Raw genomic sequence first — 6205 nt, 5'->3', positions numbered from 1 at the left:
ATATGATGGGGATAAAGCTTATTGCCTTAACAAATGCAGCTCAAAGTATCCAACAACTCTTGACTCAATCTTACTCAAAGGTAGGAAGCCTAGTCCATGAACGGAAGTCAACACATGCACAAAAACACGTGAGCATCTTAATAGCCACAGTTCTACACCCCCTTTTTACAGACAAGTGATAAAGGCGGGAGACAGGTCCGTGGCATTACCACTCACAGACATAACAAACTGACCGAGCTGTCGCCTATGCCATACAGCCACTTTTATTTCTCTATACACCTGTTAAAACTCAATGCCAAGAATACCCCACATAATCTGCGGCTTCACATTATAAGTGCACACAATCCCAAATTCCCAATCAAATGCCCAAAATGCAGAAAGGAATAATGCCATATTCCCCACAAAAATGTAAATCTTTTTTATGTTTAATAGAAGATGCTTGAAAATCAACTCACTTATTACCCAGTTAAAGAAGACCGAGTTCACTTGGCGACTTGAATGGCTTTTTGAACATTCAATTAAGGAACAGTTTTTATAGAATTGATAACATATAATTTTAGAAAGTGATCAATGTAAAGAGAGCAAAAAGACTAGACATTTAAGACCAGCAAAACTATCTTCTTAAAATAAATCTCTTTGAACCAGAGATAAATAAATCTCTAAACTCAACATTTTCTGCAAATCAAGCGGAAAAGAATGATGATTTATACATGAAAAACAAATAATAATAGGTGAAATATAAATAACCAAACAACATATAAGCAATATTAGAATCAATTCCAGATTTTCACTCTTCTCAAACTAACTACCAAATGTCTGCCCTAAAAATAAAATAGAAATTCAATTAATGTCTAACATTAATTTTGCAACTAAATTCTTCAAACTTTCTGCATCACCCATTGTAATACAAAACGTAAAGAAACAACAAAAGCCCTGAATTTGAATTCAAACAAACAAACAAACGAAAGCCCTAAATGTAGAAAACTTCCATTTCCTGACCTAATTCAATAAAATCAGAAAATGGGTGCAAGTTCAAACCTTTCTTTAGGCGTTTCGGCAGTAGTGGCCGCTGCGACATTTGGAGCAAAAACATCTGCGGCTTTCTGCGGTTGAACATGTGTGTGCGTTTGTTGTTGTTGTTGTTGCAGTTGCGCGTGTGGGTTTGGGTACGCGTGAGATTGCGAGTGCGAGTGTGATTGTTGGTGTGGGTGAGGATGGTGTTGTGGTTGTGGTTGATGAGGATACCCGAAGAGAAGAAGACAACGACGTCGATGGGTTTCGATTGAACGAAGACAACGTCGTCGTCTTCAATGGGTTCGATCGGAAAAACTCTCGTCGTCGTCAATGAGTTGGCTCGCCGCTGCTGTCGAAATTGATGAGAGAGAGAGAGATTGATGAGGATGAACGATACTCAAACAGATTTTATCGCGGACATTCATTGGAAATATGATAAATGACGAAGGGTATGTTCGTCATTTCACTTTAAAATTTTAAACGCAGTTATGCGAAGCTGCTCTCATCCGCTTTTGAAAACAGCGGTTAAATTTGTAAATACGCGTTAAAAATCTTGAAACGCGAATTTCGGAAGCGTTATCAAACACGCAATTGTAACAGAAACTCATATTTTTGACGCAAAAACATCAAAATCCGCGTTTAGAAGCGCGTGAAGTGGGTGCGGGCCCAGACACGTGAGAGTGCCCAATTCCAAAATATCCTCAAGTTGGTATCATCTTGATAGCACGTGTATTCAAAACTAAAAAATTCCCTCAATCTAGTTTTTATGGCTTGTTGAGTTTATTAATTAGGGTATTAGATCCACTAACTTCATAAAATAAAAATTAGTTGGCTAAGACCCATTAACCAACTCAGTTGTTTTTGCATATTTCATGAAAAGATCAACTTATATGATTAATTAACAAGTCTTTAAGATAAATTGAAGGTAATAACATCAAAGGTTGTATTTTAATAATTACAAAAAAATAATAACATTTTAAAGGACGTTTATAACAGGAATTCATTACGTATAAAGAGGCTAGGAGGATTAAAAGGGCGATCCAAAATTTCGAGAACGCGGATTCTAAGCAAATCCGAACCGCGATTTTGAGTGGTTAGTTGGATACCATTTAAATTAGGTCTCTATCTTTGGGTTTTAATTTCCTAAAAATAGAAACACAACAATACAATAAATAAGGTGAAAATGTAGATACCTTATGGATGCATAACAATTGGTGAAAACACAATGGAACATTGGGTAAGTGAGAGGTACATGGAAGACTCATTCAACCATGAAAGAGATTGAAGGTGATCTTGATAGCAGAGCTTTGAAAGGTTGCATTACAAAATTTCTGTCACTCCAATTCCGCATGGGCCAGGGGTGAAGCTAGGATTTTTCTCTTGGGGGGAGACCATAGATTGTTAAATGGTAATGTTGAAGATCATCGGTTTTGGAGAGAAAATTCAACTATTTCTAATTATAGGTTGAAGGGAAAGGGCATTTAGGTCATTTATTATTATTCTATCTGAGAATACTGGAGTCAAATCATGCAATGCCGTCCATTAAAAGATAAGGTATCTTAAATATTGGCCAAAATGCCTACATGCCACCTTGACCTCGGTCTTCTCCAATAGGCAAATGAAAAATGACCCCATTAGCCTCGTCTTCAACCTGAAATCAAAAACCTTTTGGATTATCTTCACAAAATCAGTCATCTTAACAAAAATAATTAACATTCATTTTCAACCTTGAAAGTTTAACTACTTCAAATATAAATAACAATATAGGTTTTTTGAACTAAAAGATGATAGAATTTTTCTAAGGTAGTATAAGAGGAATTAAGGCACAACTCAAAAAGACGAATTAAAGATAAGATTAGATAGTTAAAATTAATTTTCTAATGAGGTTGAAGTGCTTGAACATGAATGATTTTGTGACATTGGAGGCTTTGGGAAAGTCATAATAGAAGAGCACTCATCTTGAGCTGGGATTACCACTTAGATACTTTCTGCAATTATTCGCTCTGCACTTGGTTACCCAAGGTTTACCGTGGGCACGATAATTAGTACACTAGAAATGTGTCCTTCCCAATCCTCTCGTAGGGTCATACTAAGGAAAAGTCTTCTCAATGCTCTAACGCTTACACCGGATATGGACCAAACTGTCTCGTGACGTTTCGAACACAACTCATGTACTATTTTAATGGACGAAAAACCCAACCCTTGGAACATACTACAACCCAAGATGGCAAAAAGCCGATATCGAGGTACCAAACCTTCCCATCGATGTGAATTCTTGGGGAAGATTAGATTGTTATCTTTGGAGTAAGTTTTATCCGTTAAGTGAGAGCCCTTCCACTAGGCATCATCAGAATAATCTAAATAATTGAACAATCCGTTCAATCAAATGGTAAATTTCAAATCTCAATTTTTATTCATAAAGATCCATTCCTGATAACCAAACTTATATCTAGATTAGTCAAGAATCAATCTTCCTCTGTATTATTTTTTGTTTTTTTTTTTTTCTTATAACTCGGAGTATCCCACACCCCCTTTGAGATACAATGTGAAAAAAGCCCAAATTTGATAGTCCAGACCATCAAATTTCATAAAATTCGACGGACCAAGAGGTCAAATTTTTCATTGTCAAATTTTTTTTTCGATGGGCCGAAACTGTCAAATTAATGAAGGATGAGAGAAATTCAACAGCTCTAAGCTGTCAAATGTGGGAACATCAATAATTTCGACGGTTCTAGACTATCAAAATTCAGTTTCTAAAATTCGTGGGCCTTGGCATGTCAAATTTTTATGTCGAATTTTTTAGTTTTCACATAGTGAGATGGGACAAGTCTCTAAGGTCTCATGCCGCGACCACATGAAATTTACCATGTGCAACATAGTAATTCAAGAGGCCTAATGAACACAATATTAGAGAAAGCAAATCCCAATCGCTAGTTTTACCATTGAGCCAACCACCAAGGGTCTTTATGTGTATTCTACATATTTGAATCCCAAGGGGTTGGCTTAGTGGCAATCCAAGTCGTGATAAACTCCTCAGGAAGAGTAGGTCAAGTGTTTGAAATCCCACGAAGCTATGAATTTCTTTGGGCCACCCTCCGAGGTCCGGTTGACCCTCGACTCAACTTGTAGCACGTAAGACTTTTTGAGGGGGTGGTGCATGTGACCGTGGGATTAGTCCAACCCGAAGAGTGGGGATACCCACGATATCAAAAAAAAAAAAAAAAAATCTACATATCTAGATTAAGTTTTGAACTAAATCATTTTATCCTCCCCTAAAAGTTGTAGTTTCTGCCTTGAAAGATGATACATTAATCAACAAAGCATCATTTATTCATTTTATAATTTTCCTTCTAAGAGAATTTCATAATACTGTCTTTACACACTATTTTATTTAATAGTTATAGGGTGGCATTGAGAGGAGCCAAGCGTTTTTTCAATGTATGGGTTAGAGGTTTTGGAATGTGCTGATTTTTTGTGAGGATAATCTTTATGGTGAGGAGATCATCCTCATCAAAAATCAGCTCATTCCAAAACTTCTAGCCCTGTCAAAAGTTGTTTACGAAAATCAGACAATTCACAATCCATCAACTTGTAAGGTTAGAAATTTTGGAATAAGTTGGTTTTTGATGAGTATTATCTATTCACCGTAGAGATTATTCTCACAAAAAATCAGCCCATTCTCCCATTTTGAAACTTCTAACCCTTATTTAAAAAAATCTTTGGCTCTCTTTGGGGCCTCTGAACACTTCCCATAGTTATATCCAATAGGATCAAAAGCATTCTATGTATCAACAACCATGGCATTGACTCGTAGCTTGTTTATATATATGCAATCACATGGAGTTCTAGTCGATGAATTAAACTTGGATTGGTCTTTCAAGAAAGGGTGTTGTTACCCTTCGTCTTGAACTCATAATAGTAGAAACTAGCATGACACGCATTGCTGATTTGATATATATTTATATATTTATATATATATATGGGAAATGTTCAGCACCCTAAGTTTTACCACACACTTTAACAAACGTTTTTTGTCCTACATGGGTTAGAAGTTTTGGAATGAGCTGATTTTTGGTGAGGATGATCTCTATGATTAGAAGATCATCCTCCCCAAAAATCAGCCCATTCCGAAATGTTTAGCCCCATGTTTACACGTTGAAAAATCGTGGACCGTCCATTTTTTGTAAATCAATTTTGATGGGGTTAGAAGTTTTGGAATGAGCTGATTTTTGGTGAGGATGATCTCCTCACCATAGAGATCATCCTCACCAAAAATCAGCTCATTCCGAAACTTCTAACTCATGTAAGACAAAACGCGTTTGTTAAAGTGTGTGGTAAAACTAAGGGTGGCGAACGGGACCCTATATATATATATGGAAATGTTCAGCAACAAACATTTTGGCAAAACATTTTTCAAAACATGGGTTAGAGGTTTTGGAATGGGCTGATTTTCTATGAGGATGATTTCTACGGTAAGGAGATCATCATCACCAAAAATCAGTCCATTCCAAAACTTCTAATCCCATCAAAAATGGTTTACAAAAAATAGACGGTCCACGATTTTTCAACTTGTAAACTGGGGCTAGAAGTTTTGGAATGGGCTGAATTTTGGTGAGGATGATCTCCTCACCGTAGAGATCATCCTCTAACCACCCATGTTTTGAAAATTGTTTTGCCAAAATGTTTGTTGCTGAACGGGACCCATGTATATATATATATATATATGGGTCACATTCGCCAAGGAACAATATGACTAATGTGTTTTGTCCTATATGAGTTAGAATGGACTAATAGGAGATGATCTCACTAAAAGTCAGCCCATTTCGAAACTTCTAACCTATATTTTCAAAACACATTGCCTATATCGTTGGCAGACAATCTTGTCCCTATATAAATGGGGTAGGTACAAGAGCAGACAAAATGGCCAACGTGAGTAGTACTAAGTAGGGTAGGATTTAAAATGGGGGCACTTGCACCCACAAAAATCTTTAAGACATAAGATTTATGTGGCTATGTACTGCGAAGGATTACATTGGTGGATAACAAAATCCCACTCTAATGCCCCCACAACAAATTTTAAAAAAGAAATAAAAATTAAGTGTCTTATTGCCCCACGTGGACAAAATCCTAACTTCACTTCTGATACTAAGATGGGTGACCTCCTAGGCCGATAAAGTAAAAGACAGACACG

This window comes from Akebia trifoliata, chromosome 5 (genome assembly GCF_017979445.1).
Source record: "Akebia trifoliata isolate Shusen 1 chromosome 5, ASM1797944v1, whole genome shotgun sequence".
Classification (NCBI taxonomy): Eukaryota; Viridiplantae; Streptophyta; class Magnoliopsida; order Ranunculales; family Lardizabalaceae; genus Akebia; species Akebia trifoliata.
This window is presented reverse-complemented; position numbering follows the sequence as displayed.